Source organism: Hypanus sabinus, chromosome 4, assembly GCF_030144855.1.
Source record: "Hypanus sabinus isolate sHypSab1 chromosome 4, sHypSab1.hap1, whole genome shotgun sequence".
Classification (NCBI taxonomy): domain Eukaryota; kingdom Metazoa; phylum Chordata; class Chondrichthyes; order Myliobatiformes; family Dasyatidae; genus Hypanus; species Hypanus sabinus.
This window is the reverse complement of record NC_082709.1, coordinates 59,155,524-59,168,574: the sequence shown is the minus strand read 5'-3', so window position 1 is coordinate 59,168,574 and position 13,051 is coordinate 59,155,524. Positions and strand designations below refer to the sequence as shown.

At 42.8% G+C, this 13,051-nt stretch overlaps 1 pseudogene; it reads left to right on the top strand.

Annotated features, from left to right (window-relative positions):
* Positions 1-8,733: 8,733 nt before the first annotated feature.
* LOC132392273 (general transcription factor II-I repeat domain-containing protein 2-like) lies at positions 8,734-10,496 on the top strand (annotated as a pseudogene).
* The last annotated feature ends 2,555 nt before the right edge of the window (positions 10,497-13,051 follow it).

Genomic DNA, 13,051 nt, shown 5'->3' with positions numbered 1-13,051 from the left:
TCAAAGTAGTCCTGTAGGCACTCCTGTGCTTCTCTTGTCCAAACCTTCCTGGTCCACACTACTGGTGCAGTCTTCAGTCTCTGCCCATACTGTCTCAAGCGGTTTCCTTTTGAGAACCGTCTGACTTCTGTGTGCAACAGCAAGCATTCAAACTGTTCATTATTCCCAATACAAAGCTTTTGAAATAGAGAGACATGGGACTTAATTTTATTTACCACTGTATTACTACTTTATTTAGCAGTATTTAACGATTTGTGCAGCTGATCACTTGGGTTTTTAACGACAAGATGTTGTCTGTGAATTTGACAGTGAATTGTAAACATGTTAAGTACAGCTTTATTCAAGAAAGTCATAAGCCCCACAGTGGCATCCTGACAATGATGGTGCCCCATCTGTTGCACAAGTGTTGGTGAGCAGACTCTCCTTCTCTTTGATAGGTTGCTCAACAACCCAAAATATTAACTCTCCCTTTGTATGCATTTCTCGTCGCCTTGCAAATAACAACTTGAACCATGCTTTCATCTTTTATGAAGTGAATATTACCAAGAAGCAAAAATTCACTGCCTGACGAAGTTGACTCATCCAACTGCAGAGCAAATTCTGTTGTCCTAAGAATGTTGCACAATGTGTTTTCCACATTCTCAGACATTTCATCTATTCATCTTTGAACAGGGTTGTTGCAGAGTGGAATCACTTTAATTCTTTGGTCTGGTAACTTATGTAAAAGCATACTCAGAACTTACCTTACTGCTGGCAGAATCAATTCTCCAATTGTGGGGGCTTTCCAAATTTAGCAATGAAATGTGGTATGAAGCACACAAACCTTACGGTTTTATGGGGAAGTGCTGGCAAATATGCTTTGAAGTGTTGTCCATTTCTTAAAATTTTCACTAAGTGACCAAAAATAAGCAAGTTCTTGCTTGCTTTATCAAAGTGTATTCTCTTCGAATGTTCAAGGACCCCAGACGGTTTCATTGCCTCATTTGAAAATGAGACACAATGGCTGCTGTTAGTTACAAAGTTATGGTATAAATCCATTAACTCTGTATATTGTTTCTTGCCTTGTGAATTGCCATTGCGAATTACTGTGGAGAGTATTCTAATTGGTTGCATCACTACCTGGCATGGAAGGGCCACTGGATGGGATCAGAAAGAGCTTCAGGAGGGTGTATTTCTATCATGGGCACTAGCCGCCCCACCATCAAGGAAATCTTCAAAGGCAATGTCTCAGAAAGGTGACATCCATCATTAAGAACCCTCACCATCCAGACCATGCCCTTTTCTCATTACTATCATAAAAGAGGAGGTACTGAAGCCTGAAGACGCACACTGAGCTTAAGAATTTTCTCCTTCTTTGCCGTCAGATTTCTGAATAGACAATGAGCCCTTGAACACTACCTCAGTATTTTTGTACAAGTTTATTCTTTAATATATACCCTTGTTTCTTATATTACCATCAATTATAGTATATTTTATAAATTGCATGTACTGTTGCTGCAAGACAACTGATTTTACAACAAAATCAGTGCAAAAAATCCTGATTTTGGTTCTTGTAGTTTCTCCACCCACATTAAATTTCCCCATAATTTTTTTCTGACAGATGTTTTCCTCTGGATGACTTTCTGCTCTCATTATTTACAAACAAACATTGCAATGAAAAGGTATTTCAAAACTGCCCCAGTATTTGGCATTTCTTGCTCTGAGGCAATGTGTAGAAATGGAAAGGTCATGGGGTGTCTCTGAGGGTGTAAGTTCAGGGCTGGGGAGGTTCTGATTGGAAAAGAAATAGGAGAAGGCAGAGGAGAGAAACTACAGCTTTTCTTGAATGACTACAGACTTTTCTTTGGATCGTAGGAGAATGAGGGAAGATTTGACTGAGGTATACAAAATTATGAGGGGTATCGTTAGGGCAAATGAAAGCAGGTTTTTACGATTGAAATTCAGTGAGACTAGAACTAGAGGTCATTGGTAAAGGGGTGAAAGGTGAAATATTTAACAGGAAACTGAAGGAAAATTTCTTCACTCAGAGAGTGGTGCAAGTGTGGAATAAGCTGCCAGTGGAGGTGGTGGATGAAGACTGATGGGACTAATTGGAATAACAGTTCAGCACAGGCTAGATGGGCTGAAGGGCCGGTTTTTGTGATGTATGATTTTGAACTACTTGGAAATATAAAACAAATACTAAAGTCTGACTGAGGTCCAAGGGAGAAGTACTGAAAGGGAAAGGATTCAGAAGAAGAGAGTGTAACATGCACTGGTTATCCACCTTCAGATGGCCAGTGCTGAGAGGCTACACCTGGTCAACACTGTGGCCCAGTACCTTTATGTCAGGCCTGTCTGGGCCTGAACCCAGGTCTCCAGTGCAGCAGTCCACTATTCTACCACTGTAACGAAGGGGCTGAGCGAGAGGAACTCAGGTGCCGAGATCGCAGGAGGCCAAAATTAATATTCAGACAGGAACTTTACTCAATACCTTGCCTTTCCTGCACAGTTTCAAAACAAAAGTAATTATCCAAATCAGAAGGCTGAGCAGTGGTTCAATATTACAAAAAAACAGGAGTCAAAAAGGAGCAGGCAAGCAATTCCAAAAAAAACACACACAATGGCCTGATCAAAAATAAAATATGCCCAACATACAGAAACAGCAAAGCAAACACAAGAACCCACTCAAAAGGAATACAGCACTTGACTACAAGACAGGTATACTATCAAATGGTGACTCAAAGACTGAGTAAATAACAGCACAATTCACACGACTTAAATACGTAGAAGAATTAAGCACATGTGTAGTCGATGATACAAGTAACGCAGCAGGGCTCGAATGTTCAGAAACCAGAAGCCCACTGAGGGCTTTTAGAGGCCATCTGTGGTCTCCTTCGCTTGATCCAAACAGGAATCGATCTGGGCCCAGAGAGATAGAAATCATGAAGCACATCCATGGAAAATAAATGCTGAAATAGCTCATTCTATCTGCTTCTCACTTGGATCTTACATCCACCAGTTGTGGGTGGCTGGTGTGTCTGTGCACACCGATAGGCAGCTCACTGTTGCTCGTCTTCTGGTTGCCTAGGCGATCTTGGCTATTCTTCTGAAGAGTTAACCCAGAAGGCTGATGAGGGCAGGACACTGGATATTGTCTATACAGAATTTAGCGACGCATTTGACAAGATCCTAAATGGAAGGCTAATCTGGAAGGTTAAATTGCACAAGATCCAAAGAGAGTCACAGTAGTTGAGTGGATCCATAATTGGCTTGATGATAGAAAGCAGGTGTTGGTGGAGGGTTGTTTTTCAGTCTAGTGGTGTTCTCCAGGAGTCAGTGCTACACCACTGTACTTTGTCATTTACTGTACGGTATATGAATAATTTGGATGACAATGTATAAGGCATAGTTAGTAAGTCTATGAATAGCATTAAAAAAGATGGTATTGTAGACAGTGAAAAAGGCTATCAAACAATACAGGTGGATTTTGATCAGCTAGGTAAGTGGGCCATGGACTGGCAAATGGCTTTCAATTCAGATCAGTGCAAGTTATTGCATTTTGGGAAGTTAAATCAGGGTAGGACTTTCAAAGTAAACAGAAGTGCCTTGGGAAGCATTGGAGAACAGAGCGACCAAGAAGGACAAGTACTCCTGTTTGCGTACTGTTGGGGGAGGGCCTACCTAGGGGAAGCAACAGTGGCCGTGCCTCTGGCACAAAGTCCGGCCCTGTGGCTCAGAAGGGTAGGGAAAGGAAGAGGATGGCAGCAGTGATAGGGGACTCTATAGTTAGTGGGTCAGACAGGTGATTCTGTGGACGCAGGAAAGAAACTCGGATGGTAGTGTGCCTCCAAGGTGCCAGGGTCCAGGATGTTTCTGATTGCATCCATGATATCCTGAAGCGGGAGGGAGAACAGCCAGAGGCCGTGGTACATATTGGTACCAATGACATAGGCAGGAAAAGGGGGGCGGTCCTGAAAGCAGACTACAGAGAGTTAGGAAGGAAGTTGAGAAGCAGGATCACAAAGGTAGTAATCTCGGGATTAATGCCTGTGCCAAGCAACAGTGAGTATAGGCCTAGAGTGAGATGGAGCATAAATATGTGGCTGAGGGATTGGAGCGGGGGCAGGGATTCAGATTTCTGGGTCATTGGGACCTCTTTTGAGACAGGTGTGACCTGTACAAAAAGGACAGGTTGCACTTAAATCCCAGGGGGACCAATATCCTGGCTACAGCTATTGGGGAGAGTTTAAACTAGAATTGTTGGGGAGTGGGAACCGAACTGAAGTGATGGAGGAAGAGGCAGTTGACTCACAAATAGAGAAAGCTTGGAGGCAGTGCGAGGAGCGGGATAGGCAGGTGATAGAGAAGAGACGCGCTCAAACTGACAGTTTGAGATGTGTATTTTAATGCAAGGAGTATTATGAACAAAGCAGATGAGCTTAGAGTGTGGATCAGTACTTGGAGCTATGATGTTGTGGCCATTACAGAGACTTGGATGGCTCATGGACAGGAATGGTTACTTCAAGTGCCAGGCTTTAGTTGTCTCAGAAAGGACAGGGAGGGAGGCAAAAGAGGTGGGGGCATGGCACTGTTGATCAGAGATAGTGTCACAGCTGCAGAAAAAAAGGAAGTCGTGGATGGATTGTGTACTGAGTCTCTGGTGGGTGGAAGTTAGGAACAGGAAGGGGTCAATAACCCTACTGGGTGTTTTTTATAGACCACCCAATAGTAACAGGGACATTGAGGAGCAGATAGGGAGACAGATTCTGGAAAGTTGTAATAATAACAGGGTTGTCAAGGTGGGAGATTTTAATTTCCCAAATATCGATTGGCATCTCCCTAGAGCAAGGGGTTTAGATGGGGTAGAGTTTGTTAGGTGTGTTCAGGAAGGTTTCTTGACACAGTATATAGATAAGCCTACAAGAGGAGAAGCTGTACTTGATCTGGTATTGGGAAATGAACCTGGTCAGATGTCAGATCTCTAAGTGGGAGAGCATTTTGGAGATAATGATCATAATTCTATCACCTTTACCATAGCATTGGAGAGGGATAGGAATAGACAGGTCAGGGAAATGTTTAATTGGAGTAAGGGGAAACACAAGGCTATCAGGCAGGAACTTGGAAGCATAAATTGGGAACAGATGTTCTCAGGGAAATGTACGGAAGAAATGTGGCAAATATTCAGGGGATATTTGCGTAGGGTTCTGCATAGGTACGTTCCAATGAGTCGGGGAAGGATGGTAGGGTACGGGAACCATGGTATACAAAGGCTGTTGTAAATCTAGTCAAGAAGAAAAGCTTATGGAATGTTCAAAAAACTAGATAATGACAGATATATAGAAGATTATAAGAATAGCAGTAAGGAAATTAAGAATGGAATTAGGAGATCCAGAAAGGGCCTTGAGAAGGCCTTAGCAGACAGGATTAAGGAGAACCCCAAAGCATTCTACAAGTCTGTGTAGATCAAGAGGATAAGATGTGAGAGAATAGGACCAATCAAGTGTGACAGTGGAAAAGTGTGTATGGAACCAGAGGAGATAGCAGAGGTACTTAATGAATACTTTGCTTCAGTATTCACTACGGAAAAGGATCTTGGCGATTGTAGGGATGACTTGCAGTGGACTGAAAAGCTTGAGCATGTAGTTATTAAGAAAGAGGATGAGCTGGAGCTTTTGGAAAGCATCAAGTTGGATTCATCACCGGGACCGGATGAGGTGTACCCCAGGCTACTGTGGGAGGCGAGGGAGGAGATTGCTGGACTCTGGCGATGATCTTTGCATCATCAATGGGGACGGGAGAGGTTCCCAAGGATTGGAGAGTTGTGGTGTTGTATCATAACTCCCTTTATTCAAGAAAGGGAGTATAAATAGCCCAAGAAATTATAGACTGGTAAGTCTTACTTCAGTGATTGGTAAGTTGATGGAGAAGATTCTGAGAGGCAGGATTTATGAACATTTCGAGATGCATAATATGATAAGGAATAGTCAGCATGGCTTTGTCAAAGGCAGGTCATGCCTTACGAGCCTGATTGAATTTTTTGAGGCTGTGACTAAACACATTGATAAAGGTAGACCATTAGATGTAGTATATATGGATTTCCGCAAGGCTTTTGATAAGGTACCCCATGCAAGGCTTACTGAGAAAGTAAGGAGGCATGGGATCCAAGGGGACATTGCTTTGTGGATCCAGAACTGGCTTGCCTACAGAAGGCAAAAAGTGGTATTAGATGGGTCATATTCTGCATGGAGGTTGGTGTCCAGTGGCGTACCTCAGGGATCTGTTCTGGGACCCCTTACTCTCCGTGATTTTTATAAATGACCTGGATGAGTAAGTGGAGGGATGGGTTAGTAAGTTTGCTGATGACACAAAGGTTGGGGGTGTTCTGGATGGTGTGGAGGGCTGTCAGAGGTTACAGCGGGGCATTGATAGAATGCAAAACTGGGCAGAGAAGTGGCAGATGGAGTTCAACCCAGATAAGTATAATGTGGTTCATTTTGGTAGGTCAAATATGATGACAGAATATAGTATTAACGGTAATATTCTTGGCAGTGTGGAGGATCAGAGGGATCTTGTGGTCTGAGTCCATAGGACACTCAAAGCTGCTGCACAGGTTGACTCTGTGGTTAAGAAAGCACACGGTACAGAAAGCCACACTCTATAATAATTAAATTTCTTCGGTACAGTTCCAAGACGCAGATTCTACAAAGGGCCTGGGGTAAGAAGAGAGTGTTTTTCAATGATAAATTAATATATTTCGACCAAGATTACCCCCCCCCCCACCCCCGCGGTCCTGCAGAAATGCAAAGAATACTCTGAAGTAAAGCGAGTACTAAAGCAAAAAAAAGATTAGATTTCAAACTCCGTACCCTGCTAAACTTAGAGTGTTTTATGACAATGGGACGCGGTTGTACCAGACGGTAGAAGAGGCGACTATAGACATGAAGGCCAAAGGTTTGCCCGTCAGTGTCACCAAAATGAGGGAAAGTCTGACTGAGGAACTGTCCCGCTCCACTTGGGAAATAGTGCGAGAATTGAGAAGGCAGGAGATGGGAGGAGGCCGAGAGTAATATATCAGGAAGAGACCGGGAGATTCCCAGAGACAGTCCTCACCTCCTTCAGAAGAGCCATAAGGTTTGGCTAACTTTAAAAATGTTGAGAAGCTAAATGAAAGCAAAAGTACACGGTGATATACCTATCTCGAGAAATACTTATTATAATGTGGATTTTATATTACTTAGTTGCTATTCTTTATTCGCTCACTTACTCCTTTTTCCCCACCAAAATGAGACTCACAAGTAGGAAGGGGTTATCCCCCACAGCTAGACATTTCCTCTAGCTCAACGCAGGGTCATCTACTAGTGACCTCAGCCTTGGAATCACACATTTGTTGCCATTTTTGTTATTATCTGTGTTTGGAGTAGATTGATTAAGTTTTATTCTAATTTCATTGGTGCATTGACAGATAGATACAGATGGCTAAGGACAAGGTAAAATTCATTTCTTTAAATGTCAATGGACTATTAAATCCAATCAAACATAAGAGAATTTTATCCAATTTGGAACAATTTGATTCATACGGGGAAAAATGGTTTAACTAAATAATGCCTCATAGGCCTGACTTTATTCTCACAAATCAATGAATCTGTTGTAAAAACAAAAGATCACTCCCTACTTGTACATAGTTCTTCCCTTTTGCTTGTTTTTTCTCTCCACTCTTTTCTATAAGTGTATACCTCAGATAAATACTTTGTGGAGATTTGTGACATATATGATTATATGATATATATGTACAATGTCTGAAATACATCTTACGGAAATGTTTGTTTGATGATGAACTTCAATTAAAAAAAATTGGTCTTCATCAATCATGGGATTGAGTTCAGGACCTGAGAGATAACGTTGCAACTATATAGGACCCCATTTGGAGTACTGTGCTCAGTTCTGGTCGCCTCACTACAGGAAGGATGTGGAAGCCATAGAAAGGGTGCAGAGGAGATTTACAAGGTTGTTGCCTGGATTGGGGAGCATGCCTTATGAGAGTAGGTTGAGTGAACTCAGCCTTTTCCCCTTGTAGCAACAGAGGATGAGAGGTAACCTGTTAGAGTTGTATAAGATGATGAGAGGCATTGATCGTGTGGATAGTCAGAGGCTTTTTCCCAGGGCTGAAATGGTTAGCATGAGAAGGCAGTTTTAAGGTGCTTGGAAATAGGTACAGAGGAGATGTCAGAGGTAAGTTTTTTACACAGAGTGGTGAGTGCGTGGAATGGTCTGCCAGCAATGGTGGTGGAGGTGGATACGATAGGATCTTTTAAGAAACTCTTGGATAGGTACATGGAGCTTAGAAAAATAGAGGGCTATGGGTAACCTTAGTTCATATATGTCAAACTCAAGGCCCGCGGGCCGGTGGAATTATCTTTGGCCCGGGAGATAATATCTAATTACTATTAAAGCTGGCCCCAGTAATCGAAGCGCCTAGGGCATATGATATGGCTAATGCTGAGTTTATTCAAGTACCAGGTTTTCAGGGTTTTTGGTGTTTATTCGGTTTCCCTGGTTTATTTCCTGAATATCATTAATGAATAATTTTTTTCTCTATTAGAGCTGGCCCGCCAATATATTGCACGCACCACTAATACTACAAATCCCACAATGCACTGCCAGTGCATTGCTCGCGCTTGGGTTACTCTCTCATCAGCATCCTTATGGCGCTAGTCACGTGTGGTCAACTTGCAGCTATCCCTCACCCCAAAAATGGCTGAACGAAAGGTGGACTTTGAAAACAGGGGTTTTCAAGGGAGTTGGGAGGCAGAGGATATGTTCGCAGATATAAAGGGCAAACCTGTTTGTCTTGTGTGCAGAGACAGTGTGGCTGTAATTAAAGAATATAACGCAAGACGACACTATGAAACGAAACACCACGACAAATACAAGCATCTGGACAAGTAACAGAAGCTCCAGAAGGTAGAAGAGTTGAAAAGAAGTCTGGCGTCACAGCAGGCTATGTTCACAAAAGCCAAAACACAAAGTGAGGCTGCTGTGAAGGCTAGTTTTATTGTGGCAGCAGAGATCGCTAAATCAGCCCGGCCCTTTAATGAGGGAGAATTTGTTAAAAACTGCATTGTGAAAGTTTGCGACGTCGTGTGCCCGGATAAAAGGCAAGCATTTTCAAATGTGAGCCTGAGCAGAAACACCGTTGCTGACTGTGTACGTGAGCTTGCCACCAATCTACAACAACAGCTGGTGGGGAAGGGAAGAGATTTCATCGCATATTCCCTTGCTGTGGATGAGAGCAGGGACACTTCTGATACTGCCCAATTGTCAATTTTCATTCGTGGAGTGGACTCAAGTCTGTGTGTAACAGAGGAACTTTTGGGATTAAGATCAATGCATGGCACAACTACTGGAAAAGATCTCTTTGAAGAGGTATCCAGATGTGTAAATATAATGAGGCTGCCTTGGGATAAACTTGTGGGACTGACGACAGATGGAGCGCCTGCGATGTGCGGTCAAAAGAGTGGATTGGTGGGCAGGATCCGGGAGAAGATGCGGGAGGAAAACGGTGCAGGTGAGCTGACAGCTTATCACTGCATCATACACCAGGAATCGTTGTGTGGCAAAGCCTTGAAAATGGAACATATAATGAGCACCATAACACGAGCAGTTAACTTCATAAGAGCCAAAGGTTTAAATCACTGCGAGTTCAAGTCGTTTCTGGAGGAGTTGGGTTCAGAATATAATGATTTGCCCTATCACACAGAGGTGCGATGGTTAAGCCAAGGAAAAGTGCTGAAAAGATGTTTCGAGTTGCATGAGGAGATCTGTCAGTTCATGGAAAGCAAAGGGAAAGACACAACAGAGCTCCGGGATAAAAAGTTGCTTTGTGAAATGGCGTTTCTGTGTGACATCACGAGCCATCTCAATGCGCTCAACCTGCAGCCTCAGGGGCAGGGTCGTGTGATCACAGACATGTACGCTGCAGTGAGGGCTTTTAAAACCAAGCTGCGCCTGTGGGAGATGCAGATGCAGCAAGAAAACTTGAGCCTTTTTCCGTGTTGCCAAACTATGAAAGAGCAGGTTTCTACCGCAGTGTTCCCACGTGCAAAGTTTGCTGAAAAACTTAGCATACTTGGTGCCGACTTCACACGGCGATTTGCCGACTTTGAAGCCCAAAAAGCAGGTTTGAACTGCTCAGTAATCCATTTGCAGCTGACGTGGAAAGCGCACCAACCAACATACAAATGGAGCTGATTGAACTCCAATGTAGTGACACACTCAAGGCAAAGTATGACTCGGTGGGCGCTGCACAGTTTCTACGTTTCATTCCCGACACAATGCTCCAGCTGCGTACCCAAGCTGCTCAAATGCTCTCTATGTTTGGCAGCACATATCTGTGTGAACAACTGTTCTCTTTGATGAAGATAAACAAAACATCACACAGGAGTCGTCTTTCTGATGAACACCTTCACTCAATTCTGAGGATTTCCTCAGCTCAGAGCCTGACTCCAAACATTGATGAACTTGCATCCAAGATGAGATGCCAAGTATCTGGCTTAGACTAGTGTGAATCACAGAGTGTTGGCCTGTGGAAAAATATTTTCATTAGAAATTACTCCGGAAAAGCTGCAGATAAAGTCATAAGAAATAAATGCAACTGATTTTTTATTTATTTAATGTTCAATGTTGTTTTTGTAGGCAATAACCTAAGCTTTGTTAGTTCCAGGTTAATATGTGTAATAAATTCATTTCAATAAGTTTTGCAATAAACGCTGAACCAGTCCGGCCCTCGACTTGTACCAATTTTTTAATTTTGGCCCACTGTGTATTTGAGTTTGACACCCCTGTGTTAGGTCTACATTTGTATTTATTAATGCTTGATTTCAAACGGTTTATTAATGGAAAAGGTATGGCTCCCAAAACAATCTTAGCCGAAATAGCATCGTTTCTTTCTCGTTGCCTACTTTCTTGTAATCTACGTCTGTAAGTTAATACCAATCATAAAAAGAATGCTTGCTAGGCAATCTGCTTCATAAAAAATGAAATTAGTAAAGTTAAACAATTTTAGATATAGCAGAGACTGAGACACATGAGAGCAGGTTGAAAAAATGAAGGCAACAAAAGGTGTGGGAGCATGCGCGCGTGCATTTGCGCGTGCACAACTGATCCGGCCTGCATGAAGTCGCATTTTTCTCAATCCGGCCCGTGACCTAAAATGAGTATGACACCCCTGCCTTAGGTAATTTCTAAGGTAAGGACATGTTCGGCACATCTTTGTGGACCAAAGAGCCCGTATTGTGCTGTAGGTTTTCTATGTTCTACTCGGTTTGCTGAAAGTGGTGTTCCAGAGAGACAGAGTGGGGAAGAAGGTATTTGACCTTTAACAACCAGAGCACTAAGTACAGGAGACATACGAAATTCTGCAAATGCTGGAGATCTTGAGCAACCCACACAAAATGCTAGAGGAACTCAGCAGGTCAGGCAGCATCTATGGTGGGAAATGAGCAGGCTACATTTCAAGCCGAGACCCTTCATCAGCTCTTTTCCATTCCAGACTGGATGAAGGGTCTCGGCCCAAAACAGCAACTGTTCATTTCTCTTCATAGATACTACCTGGCCTGCTAAGTTCTCCCGGCAGTCACTGTGTGTTGCACTAAGTATAGAAGTTGGGACATCAGATTACAGTTGTGAAGCCATTAGCAAGGCAGCATCTGGAGTGTCATGTACAGTTTTGGTTACCATGTTTGAAAAGAAACATCATTAAGCCAGGAAGAGTGCAAAGAAGATTGATGAGAATGTTCCCAGAGCTTGAGGGCCTGAGTTATAGAGAGGGGTTGGGGCAGGCAAGAACTTTATACCTGGGAGCCTAGGAGACTGAAGAGACTGGTGTATAGAACTATGAGGGGCATAGATAAGGTGAATGCATACAGTCATTTTCCCAAGGCATAGGTTAAGGTGCAAGGGGAGAGATTTGAAAAGGATCATGGGGAGATTTGTTCACGGAGTGTGTGGTGCCTACTTGGAACGAGCTGCCAGAGGAAGGGGTTGAGGCAGGTGCAGTAACAACATACAAAAAACATTTGGACAGGTGCTGGGATAGGAAAGCACTGGAGGAATATGGACTGAATACGAGCAAATGGGACTAGCTTGGATGGGCAATTTGATTGGCATGGATTATTGAGTCAAAGAGCTGTTTTCATGCTGTATTGGTCTATGACTATGACTGGATTTGTGTTCAAACCCTGTTTAATCAGACAATTATATCCTGACACAGTGCATATATGGAAAGAAAGAACCATATTTATACAAATCTCTTCGTCATCTCAGGAAGTCCCAAAGCATTTTACAACCAAAGACAAAGCAATCACTGCTTCAGATAATTTCCACAGAGCAGGCAATGCCATGACGTTGATTGCAAATTGTCGTATTGGTGTTGATTGGTGAATGGATACAGATTAGCACCATGTACACAGAGCATAATGCAGGTACCTGAAAAGTGCTGGTGGTTTAGCTGATCATTACAAACTCTCGCCTTTAATGGCAGCTTTTATTTGAATTTCTTAATTGAGTTGAAATGCCAGCACAGTAGGATCTCAACCATTATGAAAGAACGGTTATGGTTCACGCTAACTGTAGTACCTCTGTAACTAACAAAAACAGAGAATGCAGGAATACTCAACATGTCAGGCAGCATTCATGGAGAGAGGAGGAGAGGAGCAATGCTTCAGATTGATTACTAAAGAATGAGGAAAACTGCAAGTGTAAAATCTGCGAATATAGAGAGAGCAATAGAGTTAATGATTCAGGCTTTCTGTCCAGGAATAACGTAAATGTTTATTGTTTTGCGCCTAGTGCCCATGATGTGGTTTTCTGTATGTTCGAGCCACCCGATGCAGATTGTAGAATGCCATTCAGTGTTTAAGTCTGACACTGTGCTCCCTAAACTTCTGAACTTGAGTTTACCGGTTTAATTCTCCAGTCCACTACCAATGCGACCTCCCAAGTTGTCGACTGGTCTACAAAGTCAAATGTAGCTGAAGTAACATCTCGTATTCTAATTCAACACGTTACAGCT